Source organism: Peromyscus californicus, unplaced genomic scaffold (assembly GCF_007827085.1).
Source record: "Peromyscus californicus insignis strain IS unplaced genomic scaffold, ASM782708v3 Scaffold_4__1_contigs__length_199733344, whole genome shotgun sequence".
Lineage (NCBI taxonomy): Eukaryota > Metazoa > Chordata > Mammalia > Rodentia > Cricetidae > Peromyscus > Peromyscus californicus.
This window is the reverse complement of record NW_026294562.1, coordinates 156,152,701-156,170,087: the sequence shown is the minus strand read 5'-3', so window position 1 is coordinate 156,170,087 and position 17,387 is coordinate 156,152,701. Positions and strand designations below refer to the sequence as shown.

General features: G+C 45.3%; 1 protein-coding gene across 24 annotated transcripts in view; it reads right to left on the bottom strand.

Moving 5' to 3' along the window:
- Znf536 (zinc finger protein 536) overlaps positions 1–17,387 on the bottom strand; it is a 466,964-nt gene that overhangs the window by 406,949 nt on the left and 42,628 nt on the right. For 19 of the 24 annotated variants that reach the window (XM_052760009.1, XM_052759999.1, XM_052759991.1 and 16 more), the window contains exon 2: positions 1,286–1,355. The exons of 3 other annotated variants lie outside the window; for them this stretch is intronic. The gene's annotated coding sequence lies outside the window, so the exon portion shown is untranslated. Of the gene's footprint in view, positions 1–1,285; positions 1,356–10,560; positions 10,684–17,387 lie in introns of those variants that run through there. 2 more of the 24 variants (XM_052760003.1, XM_052759996.1) reach the window with 1 other exon arrangement.

Sequence of the window (17,387 nt, the reverse complement as noted above, 5' to 3'; positions counted from 1 at the left end):
ACGAATCTTCCCAGCAGATCACTGGGACTGTCACACTCTCAACTGACAAATCACAACAGTGCCTACAGACCTGGAATTTGCCCGTCACGTCCAATCACATGCCCTGGATTACTAAGGCAAAGAATTGTGAATTTCATTAAATATGTTAAAGGGGGAAAAATCAGCTTTGAAAAATAGTAATCCTGTCTTTCAACAAAAATATTATAGGAAGCTATGAATTTGGTAGATCCGAATAGGATGTTGGTACATGTTTTACTAAGGTAATATAATGGCACACTATTATTAGATCACATTAATCATTACTGTGCCAACGGCACTGACAGCCCGCTGAAAAGGATTGAAAGGCCTGGTAATGGATATAAATTACCCATTGTGTGATAAAAGGATTTTTACTAAGAAGGTAAGAATAAAACAGCAAATTTCTAATATAACTGTTGTGTAAAAACCAAAATAAAAGTAATCCACGGTCAGTAATATCCACAAAATCAGAAGTAAGCACTTTCCCCAATGAGATAAAGTCACAATAAAAAATACATATATTTAGTACAATATAAAATTAATTTCTGAGTGCATAATCCCACTATCAATTTCCCCTGGTTTATAGAGTGACCTCAGAGATGCATGGCCAGAAGAAGGTAGACTGGACCAATTAAATCTGAGGTGAGTTTACAGATATTCTGGGGCCACCTTAAATGGGGCCAACGAAGGCATCACGTCCCACGATGCTCTTCTATACTATACAAGTCTCGAGGGCTTCTGTGTAGGAAAAACACTCCACTTGTGAGTTTAGAATCGTAGGGCTGACATGGCAGATGTGGCACTGCTCTGGGACAGATGTCCCCCAACTTTGGGCCAGTCCACTGAATCACATGGGACTGTCAGGGAAGTGACAACAGGTGGTTCACTCATGGGGTCGCCTGGCTTCCAGCAGCTCCAGCTCACCAGCTCTAGTCCCAAACTGCCACAGCTCAGATGCCACACAGCAGTGAATGAAGTTGTCCCTTGCTAGGCTCTGCTTAGCTGGTTGCTGTTTGGGTTTCAGGGGTAGGTATGTCTGCTGAGTACATGTTCATCCCACCCAGAAGACCTGAACCCCAGGCCACTTTTCACAGTCCACTGCAATCATCTGAACAGAGGAGAGTTCATGAAAGGATTCTGTCTTAGCATGGAAACTGTGACAAGTCCCTACTCCCGAGAAAAGGCAGCCTGAATTTCCCCAGACTCACAGACAGACACTCCCCCACTTCAACAAACTACAAAACTACAAAGTGATGGTGGTCCTTACCAGGCAAGTCTTAAAGTCAGAGAGTTCCGTCCTGGATGAAGGGTGTTCTTAAAGCCGTGGTGTTCAGGAACTGTAAAAATAAGACCTGTTAGAAATCTGAAATGACCAACACGGTCTTCTAGAAGACACACAAATAGCACTCATCTAAGGGCAACTTGCTGGGCTTTTGGAGAGCCAAAAAACATTTGCTAGCCCCACTGCCCCAATTCTTCTAGTGATTTGCCAAACAGGAGCTTGTGTGACCTTTGCTGTGATGAGTCAAATTTGCTCAGCTTGTTTTCAGTGGGGGAAACGCCACCTGCAGAAGAGGAGGAGGCGGAGCTTCCAGCCATCTCTCCAGATAGGCCAGGAGAAGAAATAGAGCAGAGAAGGCTCTCCCCTCACTCCTCCTTGGCATGCTGACAGCAGGGAGCTTAGGGGGTTCTCCTCACTCCAGTTTATGGTGTTCCCTACAAGAGACTAAAATTCCACCCCAGATTTCAAGTGGGCAAGTCTGCTCGGTGACTGAGGGGTATTTGATGAGTCTTTCAGAGGACTGTGCCCGAGTGCAACTTACGGATGCCATGTTTGGCATCAGTCATCGCTGCTGAATCAAGTCCAGAACAGTGGCCCAGTTAGCTTACTAACTTTCTCACTCTGCGTCACAAATGCATTCAGCCCACCCAAACAATGTCATCTGCCTGAGTGCTCGGTTTGTGAGATGTGGCCCCGCTAGCCAGCTAGGATACTCATCCACAGTGGCTCCACAGCCACTGGCTGGGTGCTCAAGGCAATCTGTGATCACCAGTCCACTCTCCTCTGTTATACACTAACTACCATCTTATGAAAGGCATCATATGGGGCAAGGAAAAGTCCTCTCCAGATAGGATTGTTACACATTCAGTTAAAGCAGAATCTCCCCATGGTTTTGAGGGTACTGATCTGCAAACAAAGATCACAGATAGATGGAGAAAACCAAAAGTGGCAGCTTCGGCCCAAGAGGTCAGCTATTTGGAGTGTTTTAAGCATATACCCCTTCCATGCCCCAGACTGACTTCTGGCCACTGGAAAGTATTCACAATCACACACTGAAAGCATTTCTTCTGTTCAGGATTGATGACCAGTGAGGAAACCACTATTGTGGGCAAGTTGTCTTTCTGTGGGAGAGAGCACTTGATTTGTTTCGTTTTTTAAAACAGGCTCTCCCTGTATATCACAAGCTAGCCTAAAAGTCCCTGGGTATCTGTCCCAGTTAGTTTTTTTCTCAACTTGACACAAGTTTGGGTTATCTGGGAAGAAGGAACCTCAGGTGAAAGAATGCTTTCATCATATTGACCTATAGGCAAGTGTGTGGGGCATTTTCTTGATTAATGATTGATGTAGAGGCCAGGCATGCTGGTGCATGCCTTTAATCCCAACTCAGGAAACAGAAGCAGGTGGATCTCTGTGAGTTCAATACCAGCCTAGTCTACAGAGCTAGTTCCAGGACAACCAAGGCTATCCAAAGAAACCCTGTCTCAAAAAACAAAACTGCTACTAATAATAATAGATGTAGAAGGGCCCAGCTCGCTGTAAATGGTGCCATCCCTGGGCAGATGGTCCTAGGTTGTATTTAAAAAGCAGGCTGGAGAAACCAAAAAACAGCATTCCTCCATTGTTTCTGCTTCAATTCCTGCCTCCAGGTTCCTCCCCTTGTTTCCCTTCAGGATTGTAAGCTGTGAAAAGAAATAACCCTTCTCCTTCTGAGTTGCTTTCAGTCAGTGTTTTATCACAGCAATAGAGATGACTCAGTGGTTAAGAGCACTGACTGCTCTTCCAGAGGACCTGGGTTCAATTCCCACATGGAGGCTCACAACTGTCTGTAACTCCAGCTCCAGGAGACCTGGCACCCATGGCAAAACACCAGTGCACATAAAGTAAAAACAAATAATTTAAAAAAAGAATGCAAGCCAGGACAGAAATCTAGACTGTCATCCAACTCACAGCCCTGCTGCCTCTGCTTTCCGGGTGTTAAGATTAGAGACATTACCACTATGACTAGCTTCTGTACATAAGTTCCTATCTGCTTGTCTTGAGACAATGTTTTCAGTTTGAGCTGTCTAGAACAAGGCACAGCCTCCCCCTATTCTTTCATGTTTTCTTTCTTCTTCTGTGTCATTAAGCATTAAGATCTAACCATTGAAAAACCAATACTCAGGTACTGGGGAGATGGCTCAGTTGTTAAACTACTTGTTCCACAAACCTAAGACCTGAGTTCAAGTCCCAGCACCTATGTTAAAGGCAAGATGCCATGCCATAGTATAATCCTAGTGCTAGGGAGGCATAGACAAGAGGATTCCTGGGACTCAACTAGCCTAGCACAGTAAGACTTGGCTCCCAGTGAGAGACTCTGTGTCAATAAACAAGGTGGATGACTTACTGACCTCTGGCTTCCATGTGCACACTTGTGCAGCTATGCATCACACACACACACACACACACACACACACACACACACACACACACACACAAGCGAGCTTTTCACATTGCACTTTGTGTGGTCCTTAGGTAGCCTCGAACTGAAAGGTTCTGAGCCGCCTAGGCTCTACAGATCCCTCTGCCTTGCTCTGGGTATTCCCTATGTTTGGGGGGGGGGTGGTTGGAGTGGTGTGCAGACTGAGAGTTTATATCCAAGCTCATGACTTGCAAAATTCTAGGGCTGTTCTCTGGGGACTGTTCACTTAGAAGCTTTGTAAATTCTGATGACAGGAGAACACAGGGAGGGAGACTTCTCAGGGAAGTCCCACACCAGTTTGTCCTCCGGCACTGAGCCATTGATCAGAACACCCCTGTCTTTCTCAATCTACGAGAGGAGGTGATGGGAGCAAACCTCCAGGTTCTGCATCATCAATTAAGAAAAGGCCCAGCACAGCTTTGGGGCTATGTTGCCTCCCGGGACTGATCTGGAGTTTGTCCAAAGGTTGGTAGCCGACATGCGAGGGGGCAGCTGCCAAGTAAGACAATGCTGAAGGCACAGGACAAGAAATTGAGTTAGCTCCATTCCTGTCTTTCTGAGTCTGCCTACATGGGAGGAGCTCCAGGTGTCTGAGGTCATTAGGATCATTGCAGGTTGGGAAAGGTGATAGCAGCAGACCAGGGATGCCCTCTGGATCCGGTAGGAAGAAAAGAAAATGCCAGCATAGTACTTCTGTCTGCCTCAAGGGAAGAAACCACTATTTGGGTGCAGGTGAGTAACACACATTTAGAGCTAGTCTGAGGTATGACCTGAGGCTGTCCCAGACACGTGGCTTCCTCTGGGCCCTGCCTCCCCACTGCTGAGGAGACACCTGGGAAGTCTGCCACTTGGGAAGACACTGCCCACAAGCCCTATTTGGTGCAGCTTCCACCAAAATAGAGGAGGTGGCAGACTGCAGAGACAATAGACAGTAGGGTACGACTGAAGAGGCTGGGGTGCATAGCAGCTGCCCCACCCAAAACAAATTACTGACACAGGTATGTTTCAGTGCCTCAAACCCCGCCTACACTACAGGGGAGACAGATATAGGTCAGGGATAAAGTATACACACAGCCATCCTCTGCCACAGGGACCTGAGTGTGAGCAAGTTTTAGAGAGCTATACCCCTTCTGATCAACCATTATGCTCCACACTGCTGTGGGATGTTCTGTATGGCAAATGTGTTGCTAATTGGTCAATAAATAAATCACTGATTGGCCAGTGACCAGGCAGGAAGTATAGGCGGGACAAGAAAGAGAATAAAGCTGGGAAGTGGAAGCCTGAGTCAGAGAGACGCTGCCAGCCGCCATGATGAGAAACAGCATGTGAAGATGCCGGTAAGCCACGAGCCATGTGGCAAGGTATAGATTTATAAAAGTGGATTAATTTAAGCTGTAAGAACAGTTAGCAAGAAGCCTGCCACGGCCATACAGTTTGTAACCAGTATAAGTCTCTGTGTTTACTTGGTTGGGTCTGAGCAGTTGTGGGACTGGCGGGTGGCAGAGATTTATCCTGACCGTGGGCCAGGCAGGAAAACTCTAGCTACACCACACCCTATACTAGACAACCAAGACAGCGAGGGGATAAGCAAGTCTTCCACGGGACACAGAAATGGCTCATGGTATGAAGAGCTGCCTGGCTGTACAGGTAGCCAACCAAGGATTGTCACAGGTGAGAACATAGAAACAGAGCATGGTGACCCCAGAACTGTAGAGGCAGGGATGCCCTTGCAGCAGATAGAGTGATGGCCTCAGTAAAGGCAGCTGTATATGCAGGTATGTGAAGCTGGTGGCTGCAACTTTAGGAAAATAGAGACTAGCCTGTGGGCCTGGAAGGCACAAGCCTGTAGTACCAGGACTGAAGAGTCCAAGGAGGACTGAGAGTTGGGGGCCAACCTCGGCTACATAGTGAGGATCTGTCTCTAAATCTATAGATATGGGGGACGTCCTAACTACCACTTCCTGGGTGGCTTGGGTGAGCCCAGGAGCACAGGGTACTTTCTACAACCTGAAGCACTGGCTCCTAGAGGAAAGAGAGGAAAAGAAAAGCCACAGAACTCTGCAAGAGAGCCATGGAAGCATGAGTGGGCCCGGCAAGACAGTATGAGGGACTCCGCAGTAAAAAGAGGTGGGAGACGGTCCAGGTAGCCGTGGTTTCAAACCACGGACCTATGCATCCAGTTTCTGGGCATTCTGCCCACAGGTATGTCTAGCCTGCACACTGCCAGGTGCTGCTGAATGTGCCCACCAGCAAACCCTGTCCTGGCACCTCTGCCCACCAGAAGTGGGAGGCCAATTGGCTCCTGAAGGGGGCAGTTCTCCCAGGGCAGGCCAGTACAGAGTGAAAGCAGAGAAACCTTCACTGGCCTCCTGAAGTGGGAAGGAAGGATTTAGAGAGCCAGCTGGATATCTGTGGCGTTGAACCCATAGGAGGGTGTGATTGATGGACTCAAGAGGGGATATATCTGTGTGCCCAAGACGCTGTTTCCAGATCACCAATGCTTTCTGTGGCTTCAAAACCAAAGGGACTCCCTAAGCATGTGCTACTGAGAGGCAGGTTCTATCCCCCCCACAAGCAGAGTGCCTTCCCCAGAGCATATCAAAGGTCTGCCCGGGCACCCAGACCTTTGTGGGGCCCAGCATTCAAAATTTTCATGTTCCATTAAGAATAAAGAATCTGTCAAAAACTGAACCAACTCACAGTAGACTTGATTTCCACCTTAAACACCGAGAAGCTGGGCTGTTTGTTTGTTTGTTTGTTTGTTTTAGACAATTCTGAGCAGAGAGAACAAACAGGGCTCTGAATGACAATTGTCCCTGAAAGATCCCAACAGGAAGCCAGGTAGGGCCTGGAATCCCGGCACTCAAAAGCTGAGGCAGGAAGATGGTAAATTCCAGACCAGCCTCAAAACTCAATCATAAAAAAGCTTCTAAAAGGCCAGGGCTGAGTAAAGAAGCTGTCAGGAAGAGAGGCCTAGAGCAATAGCCACCCACTCTGCCATCTCAGACAAGAGCCTCCTGCGTGTCTGGCAAGTGTCTATACTGTGGGCAAACAGCACTGAAGAGTGTGTCCGCCTGTGCAGAGCCTGTCTTCACAGCAGATCCAAGTCTACATATTTTTTTAAAAATGTAAAATACAATGTTGCCAAAAGGAAGTGAAGTCCAAAGCGAAGGGCACTCACAGAGATGATCTTTGATAAGCCCTTCAGAGGTCTCTCTAAGGAAGTAACAGGTAAGTGGTATCAGAACCAAGCAAGGGAAGGAGTGTCTTGTGGAAATGTGGAGGAGGCCTTTACCTGAAGGGCAAACAGCAAGTATGAAGGGCCTGGGGTCAAAGGACATGTCAAGGTACAGTGAGGCACTTGTGTGACTAGACATGGATTGTGGCTGGGAAAATGGGAGACGGTGGCTAGTCGTTATCCACACATCTTGACAGCCACAGGAAGAAGTTTGGTTTTGTCCTGAGCTATTGACAGGTCTGAAGCAATGACTGGCTCTGCACTGGACGAGTGGGGAAAGAGGCCAGGGTGGGAGAAGGGTCATGAGCCCTGTAGGATCTTGCTGCCATTGTACAGGTGAGTAAGGAAACAGTAGCAAGGGAGAAAAGCCATAGGATCGGGAACGGGCCAAACCCAGGGACATCCAGGCTTTGCCTGGCCCAGCCTGCTGGGGACCAGCTCTTAGCCAAGCCTTCTAGAACTCAGAGATGTAAGCTGTATGGTGCCCATGTGTGACACATGGAGACTCTGTTGACCTGGGGAATGCCCGACCCATGAGTAATAAGTTACTGGAGATGGGGAATGATTGCCTCCAAGTTCCTGCCCCACAGCAAGCAGGTTCCTGCCCCACCTGCCTCCTCCATCAGGCTCTCATGCTCAGGTCACTGTCCCTACTCCAATCATGCAGAGGTGGGAACCAGACCAAGCAAAAATCCCCACCATGTCCGAGCTTGCTTCAGTTACTCGAGGTCAACCTTAACCTGGTCTCACCTGCCATGCCTGGCTCACAGAGACTGTGGCCAAGGGTCCTGCACACAGGTGCCCCTTCCTCCACCCCCTGACCTGGAAACTGAACAACATACTCTCTCTTCAGGGCTGGGGACAGTTTCATTGATAAAGTGTTTGCCTTGAAAGAATGAGAACCTGAGTTTTATCCCCAGAACCCACAACAAAAGAAGGAGAAGAAGGAAGAGGAAGAGAAGAAGAGGAGGAAGAAGAAGAAATAGAAGGAGGAAGAGGAGGAAAAGAGAAGAGGAGGGGGAAGAGGAGGAGGCAGGGAAGGAGGAGGAAGAGGCAGAGCAGAACACAACTGCAGTCTCAGAGCTGGGGAGGCAGCAATGGAGATGCTGAAGGCCACTGGTCAGTCCACCTAAACTCCTTAGAGAGTTGCAGGCCAGTGAGAGACCCTGCCTCAAAAACAACAACATGGGGGATGCCTAAGGAATGACAACTGATGTTGACCCCTGGCCTCTACAAGCATGTGAACAGACCGCACACAGAGATACACATGAACTCCACACACACATATGAAGTGTTCATCTCTGTTCTTCTGCCCTTACACTCCCTGGATAATAACAAAACTTGTCTTGTATGACATCAGGTACCATGTCAGCCCATGAAGAAGAAACCACAGTTAAGAGTGCATACCTGAACCTGGCGAAGATGGGGCCCTGGAGGCTCTCATGGCAGGTTCATCATGAAGCTACCTACCTCTTTCCACAGCATGAACCTAGAAAAAATGGTCACCCTCTGCATTCTAACTGCTTCTCTGCCCAAAGGAGCTATCATTCAATAGCCATGGTGTCTCGATACAGGAGATCACTGTAGGACTTCAATGCAACCATCTAAAAGTCCAGGAGTCCACTCTAGGGTCCCACAGCTGTCCTTGTGTAGTCAGGCCTATAAACATGGAGTTCACCCACATACTAGGGTGGTGGAGGCCTCCACTCTGAGCAGAGACCAGCCAATTATAAGGCAGTTGAAAAAAGATATTCCCTAGGACATCCTCCACTCTCATTTTAAAACAAAGGTAACTAGCGGAGATGCCATTTGATACCTGTTCAATCTAAAACTTTCAGGACACACAGACATCAGAACTCTCCAGCAACCTGAGACCCTATGACATAGGCCCAGGCACTGGGACTGTCAGAGGTGAGTGACAGGACTTCTTGCCACACACCTGCCTGCCAGTACATATGTTTTCACATGCTCTAGCATGAAGAAAAGCCAAGCTGCTTGGAGCCAATCAAATTGTGCCCCTGTCTCTTTAATAAACAAACCCATGTGCACGTTAACAGTGTTGAAAATTCAATTTAAACTCTTTGTCTGCTGCTGCTTACTCTAAAGATGGTCTTTCTTTAACAACAGAGCACCAAGGAGTCGTTAGTGCTCTCTCTTCATTACTTCAAAAAACCAATCATTAGACACCAGAGTATATACGTAATTAGAAAATCACTTCCTTTGCAATCCAAGCTAAGTAGTTTACATACTGTAATTACAGGGACAAAATCAATTTTTAATCATTTCCCTGATTGGGCTCATCAGCTCTGTGGGAACATTGTAACCTGCTTGTTGTGCAAAAGCAACATCTGGGCTAAAACAATTACCCTTTGTTTGCTACAATATTCCTTAAATCTTTTTGCATAAAAAAATGAAAACATGCAGATAAGATATTTGGATGTCTTTTTGTCCTTGATCAACACACACCCGAAAGTTCTCCTCGTGACACAAGTGGCGTGTTCCCCAGAATTTACAGTTTAACGGTACACATCCAAGGAATGGTTTTTTTTGTGTTTCTTTTTTTTTTTAAGCAGTGAGATAAAAGTATCTGATTGTTTTAAAGATCCATTCAACTGTCTAATTGTTGCATGGCTAACACATGGTATTCAAACATCCCACATATTACAAAAGCTCATCTGGGGTAATCATGGGTAACTATTATTGCGGCGGTTTACACTTTTCTAATACAAATGAATGGATTTTATCAAAACTTTAAAAAAAATCTAAAAAGCTGAGTATGTGTGAAAAATAGTTGGTATGAATTGGCAAGGCGAGTCTGAGCATTTTGTTCTCTTAATAGGAAATGACCTCATTTACACTGGAGTAATAATTAGTACTGCTTCACTGACAGTTAAGAAAAAAAAAAAACTTTCCCAGTATAATACAGCAGCCTTGCCTTTGTTAGGCGATCTACATTGATTATTAACCCTTACTGAGAAAGTCCACATTTTATTCTAAGTTCTGCTCAGCTCCTGCTTGCTGGTAAAAGATAAAAGTAGTTGATTTGGAAACCCATTGCCTTTCACCCAGATTTCCAAAAGTTTGTTTACATAATGGAGCTTCTGAGTGACCATCTGAAATACTTGATGTCATCTTTGAAAATACATAGAAAGCCCCCACCACCTCACTGAACAGCCACCAAGAGGCCCCACTAAGTCCCCTGCACTCCCCGGTGGCCTGGTCCCCCCTGGCCTTTTGATGCTTATTGGTTTTGATTATGGCTTGTGAGTTTCCCAACCTACAATTAATTCATAGTCAAAACAGGCCTGCAGGAAAAAAGAGAGGGATAGTGTGTGTTTGGGGCAGGGGTGGAGGGGCTGGAGCCATTCTGGGGCCTCAGCCCAGCTGATAGAGCACGAGGTAAGGGTGTCTGAGACTAAAGAACAATAGTCCAGGAAACAGCCAGAACATCTGTACAACACACACACACACACACACAGACACACACAGTCTTTGTGTTCTGAAGGAATTTGCTCCTTGACCAAACTCAAAATGAGTATCAGCTAACATTTATTGTGTACTTACCATGTACCCCAGAGTTCCAAAATTTAGCACACTTGACCTCCTTCATCCTGTCAACAATCCTGTGTACTGAGCACTGTTAACATGAGCATCTGTGTGTGGGAAACTAAGGAACTAGCCAGGAAGCAGAATGCTCATGAGTAGGAAGAAGAGCTGGGGTGTAACTTGAGTAGGATAGCCTGTGCCAAGAACCTTGGAGAGCCCCAGGGCACAAACTGAGACATGAAACATCATGGTCATCAAGCAACACACACACACGCACGCACGCACGCACGCACGCACGCATGCGCACACGCACACACAGGATGCACGTATCTGTTCACTGAGAGCCAGGCCTTGGTAGGCTCAGCCTGAGCATCATTTTACCCAATATCTCTCTGCCCTGCCTGACCCCTGTCTCTTATCACTCCTAACAAGAAAGCACAAAGTGGTTATGTCTTGCTCCCCCCACCCATGCTACTGCAGGGGGATGTGACCCCCATGTCAGCTCAGGATCCAATAAGATGACATGTTAACAGACACAGGTACAAAGAAAAGGGGCTAGGAAATGTGTGATGCTTTCTAACAGGCTGTCACCCCAGGAGCAGAAGTACTTCTCCTGTCATAGCATGGATATATCCAGCAGGTGGTTCCACAGCAGCCTTCCCTGAGCAGGGGTGCAGAAGAGCCAGAAAGCACAGTGTCCTCCTCTGCTTACCTGTGCTTCTCACAGGCTGCTGCCACTCACAGATTCTACATGGCAGTCGCTGATGCTGTGCGGTCACACAGGCCTATACTATCTGGTTGGGTAACCGTTAGCCAGGCATGGTTACTGAGCACTCAAAATACAGTCAGTCCAAAGTGAGGCCGGCTCAAGAAGCAAACCACACTTAGAAAAATGCAGAACATCCCATTCTTTTCCTTACCATTATTGTCTTGAGATGTGGTCTCCCTATGTCGCCCAGGCTGACTTGAACTCACAATCCTCCTACCTCAACCTCCCAAATGCTGAGATTACAAGTGCATGCCGCCCCACTCAGGCTTATTGATAGTCTTCATACTTTTTGTGTAGTAAATGATAATATTGGGAGTATATGGAATTAAACAGAATATAGCCTTCCCATTGATGTCACCAGTTTTATTTCTTTTTGTTTCAATGTAGCTGTTAGAACACCCACCACTAAGTACATCAAAGCTTAGAGAAGGGAGGGAGAGAGGGAGGGAGGGAGGAAGGAAGGAAGGAAGGAAGGAAGGAAGGAAGGAAATAAAGGAAGAAAAATCAGATGATAAAACTGACTTGTAGGCTGAAGCTGGGTTTTTTTGTTTTTGTTTTTGTTTTTTTGTTTTTTTCGAGACAGAGTTTCTCTGTGGTTTTTTTACTGTGTCCGTTGAATGTTGATCCTGGAGATCTGAGGCCAGACAAAAGCTGCACAAGTTCTGATTGGACCATCTTGTCTTTTCCCTACAGTGATTACTCTATGTTCTGGCTCACTTATTTTTTACTTTTCTAAAATTGATCACTTAATAAGCTAAGCTCACTGGTGGAAAGTTTGGAATATGCAAAATATTACAAGTAGGAAAAGAGTACTAATCCATAATTCTATCTCCTTGTGGGAATGATAGCACTATTTGGGTGTACTGGGTCTTTCCTGTGGATTGTGTGTGTATGTGTGTGTGTGTGTGTGTGTGTGTGTGTGTGTGTGTGTGTGTGTGTATACATACTTCATTCGTCCTTTTTTTTTTTTTCTAATATGTATGGGTATTTTGACTGCATGTATGTCTATGCACTTGGAAGCCAGAAGAAGGCACTAGATCTCCCTGGAACTGGGGTAATAGATGGTTGTCAGCCACTATGTAGGTGCTAGGAATCGAACCTGGGTTCTTTGCAAGAGCAGCCCGAGCTCTTAATCACTGAGCCATCTCTCCAGCCCCTATGTCTTTTGATGCTAAATTCCCTACACCTGAAGTTCCAAATGCAAACAGGTACTGCTGCATTGAATACAGGACACAGGCTGGAACAGCAGAGTTTTCAGGAACACAGAAAGGGGAAAGAGGTGCTAGAGCAGCAAGATGAGCCCCACTGAGAAAGACTCTAGAGAATCCCAACAACAGCGAAGCCACAAGTATTTAAAAAAAAAAAAAAAAAGACTACTCAGTAAGAAAGAAACACATCAGTTAAAAAATGGGCAAAAGATTTAAACAAGCCAGAGAAGACCAGAACACAGTGACTCATACTTGTAATCCCAGCACTGAGGCCAAAGCAGGAAAGTCACCATGAACTTGAAGCCAGTCTTAACTATGTGGTGAGTTCTAGGCCACCCTTGGCTATATTATGAGACCCTGTCTAAGAAAGAGGGGAAAAGAGAAAGGAAGGGCAAAAGAAATAAGGAGGGGAGAAGGGAGGGAGGGAGGGAGGGAGGGAGGGAGGGAGGAAGGGAGGGAGGAGGGAGGAGAAGAAAACGGAAGGTGGAAAGGACAGAAGGAGGGAAAAGAAGAGATAGATTCTAAGTAAAAGAAGTTCCACACCCCATGTCATTAGAGAAGTTCGAAGGGAAACAGAAATAGGTACTTCTACACATTCCTTGCAGTGGCTAAAATCCAACACAGTGATAACACCAACAGCTGGCAAGGATGAGAAGCCACAGGGTTTCTTACTCGTTGCTGATGAGAATACAAAATGGTACAGCCACTTTAGAAGACAGTTTGGCAGTTTTGTACAGAGCTAAATATAGCCTCACAATACAAGCAAGCTGCCATGTTCCTTGGTGCTTATAAAGAAGTTGAGATTTATGCTCATACAAGAAGGTGTTCACAAATGCTTAGGGCAGAACGTCTACATAATGGAATCATCTTTAACACTATTGCCAAATCCTAGAAGCAGCCAGGATATTCTGCAGTGGGGTGAATGGACATACTGTGGTAAGTCCATACAGTGGAACATTATTCGATAGTGAAAAGAAGTGAGCTACTGAGCTATGAAAATATATGGAGATAGTTTAAATGCATATTTCTACATGAAAAAGGCAGCCTTAAACCCATGATAGTTCGGGAGACTAAGTGGTTGAAGATGTTGAGTTCAAAACCAGCCTGAGATATAGAGACCTTGCCTAAAATAGAAAAAAATGGAATCACCAAGCTACACAAAACTAAGACAACCAGTGGCTATCAGACATTCAGGGGCTGGGGGATAGATGGAAGAGTGAGCACACAAACCTTCAGGGCAGCAAAACTATTTACACTGCAGTTAAAATATGTGTCCCCCTGTATAGTTCAAAGCCCTGAGAATGTATTCTACAATGCAAATGAGTACATTGTGGAGTAAAGCACCAACTTCAGTTAGAGACATGGCACCAACAGCTAACAGAGAATACTCTAATGTCCCTAACATCAATGATATCTGTCTGAGATGACAGAAATGCCAGCTACCCTGGTATGACTATTGTCCAAAGTATGTGTACACTGAAATGCCCCCTGGATCCTATAAATATGTACACTAACCATGAGCCATTAAGGTACATAGTAAACAAAAGTAAAAAATATATAGTGGGGCTGGTGAGAGGGCTTAATGGGTAAAGGTGCTTCCCAACAAGCCTGGAGACCTGAGTTCAATCCCCAGAAGTCACATAGTGGAAGGAGAGAATGGACTCCCACAAGTTCTCCTCTGACCTACACACACACACACACACACACACACACACACACACACACACACACAGAGAGAGAGAGAGAGAGACAGACAGACAGACAGACAGACAGACAGAGACAGAGACAGAGAGTAAAACTAGTAATTAAATATATATTATATTAAATATTGGTTCCTTAGTTATAACAAATGTGTCATACTAACCCAAAATGTTAATAATGGGGGAAGTTTATAGAAGAGGTATTTAGCAATTCTCTACACTCCCTGTTTATTTTACCATAGAGTCAAACTGTTCTAAGATCATCTTTTGACTTAAAAAGAAAGTGGGCAAGTAGGCTGGAGAGACAGCCAGCAGTTAAGAACACTGGCAGCTCTTCTGGAGGACTCATATTTGGTTCCCAGCATCCTCATGGAGGCTCATAACCATCTGTAATTCCAATCTCAGGGGATTCAACACCTTCTTCTGGCCTCTTTGGGCACTGTACATATAAGGGCACAAACATACATGCAGAACACACATGTACATGAAATAAGAATGAATAAATCTTTAAATGAATACATAAATCTAAAAAATGAGGGCTACCACATGTGAACAACTTTAATTCAAGAGGCAGAGGCAGCAGATTTCTATGACGCTGAGGCCAGCTTGTCAACACAATTTAAGACACTATCTCAAGAAAGAAAGAATGAAAGGAAGGAAGGAAGAAAGGAAAGAAGGAAGGAAGGAAGGAAAGAAGAAAGCAAGGAAGGAAGGAAGGAAGGAAGGAAGGAAGGAAGGAAGGAAGGAAGGAGAAGAAGATGAAGAAAAAGAAAAAGAGACCAGGAAGGAACCCCACAACTCTAGTAAGCATGGTATCTTTCCTTCTTGACTGGGGCATTCCTACTGCTGACCATCAGAAAATTGTTCAGGTGCATAGAGGTATGGGGACCCTTCCCCATAAGCTCCTGACTGCCAGTCCTCTGATGAGCTGATAGCCAGTGTCCAGGTGAAGCTATTTGAGTGGAAATCCAAGGGTGGGTGTTCAGTCCTAGACACAGATCCCAAACACTGGAGACATCACTCAGTCAGGTTCTTGCTTCTGAGCATATGGGTGTAGTCATTTTTTGAGGGTGTGTTTTTAATGTGTGTGTATGTGTGGACATGTATGCGTGAGTGTGTGTGTGTGTGTGTGTGTGTGTGTGTGTGTGTGTGTGTGTGTGTGTGTGTATGAAAGAGAGAGAGTGCAGTGTCCATGAAGGCCAGAAGGTGGCGTTGGATCTCTGGAGCTGGAGCTACAGGTGGTTGTGCACTACCCATCTCCTGTCTTCTGCAGCAGCAGCAAGTACCCTTCTGAGCCGGCTCTTAAGACCATTGTCATTTTCTGATCACAAAATAAATAGACCTGTGCCCCTGAAGAAAGGCCAACCCTTTCTGTGTGATGGCCTGGGATAGATATTCCTCAGCACAGATAGTCCCCCCCCACACACAAGTCCCATCCTCACTTCTTGGTCACCAAAACAAACAGAATCTTGGATGCTTTGGGGGGTCCTGGGAGTGATGAGGGACCAGAGGGGACCAACAGGAATGTACAGGTATAGAAAACATTAGAAGAGATGGGTGTATTGCCCTCTTTTCTCATCTAGGCTTACAATATAGCTGATATCCTGGTGTCTAGTAACTCTACTTCTACACTAAATTTGGTTCCAGCTCTGGGCTATTCTGGAGAAGGCTGAAAAAAGTCAAGGGCAGACCCATTTGGAGGTTGCAGAGAGTATTTCATATTGTATTCCTATTATCTTATAGTAACAAAAAGATCATAACTGTCAAAACTATAGCTCCTTCAAGCATCCCTCATGCTTTAGCAAAATAAGCAAAGATGACAGATTGAAAGAAGAAGAAAAGATTCCAGAAGCCTGCTCATTGAGACAGTGCCCACACTGTGTGGACAAATGAGAATGGAAAGGACCCTTCCCCAGCTTGGGGTTTGGGCAGCTAACAGTCAGTCTCCTTTCCTGTGTCCAGGTAAACTTCTTGTCCCAGGATTTTTTAAATCCAGCCACTTACAGGAAGGAAAAACATATCTGTCCTCTCTCATCCCCCAAGCTTTTCCATTTTAGTAAAGATTTTATAAACATTCTTAGAAAGGGTCTATTCTTTCTCCTCTGCCCACAGGTAACAAGAGATGGCAGATGTTTCAGAAACAGCATATTATATTAAAAAAAAAATCCAATGTCACTAAAACCAGAATGGAAATGTTTTATACATTCACAAACACTGTAATGAATTTGCACAACCTTAGCCGACTGTATACCCCAGCATAATAAAACGGTCTCCATCCTTTCAAAGAAAAAAATTACGTATGCTAACACATAGCTTTCGCAACGCATTGTTCTTTAAAAAAAAAAAAAAAAAAGGCTGCATTTTTTCCCGGCTACCATGTAATTTGTGAGATGCGTTTTTAAATGCTCTGCTACAGCAGCGGGCTTCATCAGTCAGATGATACCGATAGATAATTCACCAAACCGTCACATGATCCTCCATCACTCTAAAAGACGCGAATATATTGCCACAAGCTTTGGGAATAATGGGTGCACCTGTTTACGGTGTCACCTCTGTTTGCTAATTGTCTCCTTGAGCTACATTTTAGTTCTAATGCATTTATTTCTGACAGGCAGTGTCTATTTAGAAATCACATTACTTCAACTGCAATTGTTCTTTTGTCTATCAAGTAAATGAAGTGTTGTTATACAGATTTCAGGTTCTGATTAGTAAAGTATCAGAACCGCAGAAAGGTCAATCAGTTATTTACCTGAGGTAAGGGATGACAGACATCTTGAATATTCTCCAGCTCACGCTGTGAGCCATAGCGTTATTGTTACGCAACTCAGTTTTACCTTCATATATTCATTCTGGGCTTAGCACGCTAAGAAGGGACAACCAGAGGACCTGCCTGGAGACTGGTGTCCCTGAAGAATCAAGGCACATGGGTCTTGTATTTACACACTTGGGTGGCACCAAGTCAAATGTGCAGCCCTTAGAGGTGCCAATGACTGAACCGTGACCAAATCAGGAGGGGAAGATGAATCCCTCCCTTCATGTTGGCTTGGTCAATTTTTCCTTAAAAAAAAAAATGGCTTTTTACATATTTTTCAAAACATTATACTCTTCAAATCCAACTTCATGAGTTAGGTCAGAGGTGATCCCAACCAAACCAGGAAAGTAAAAGAT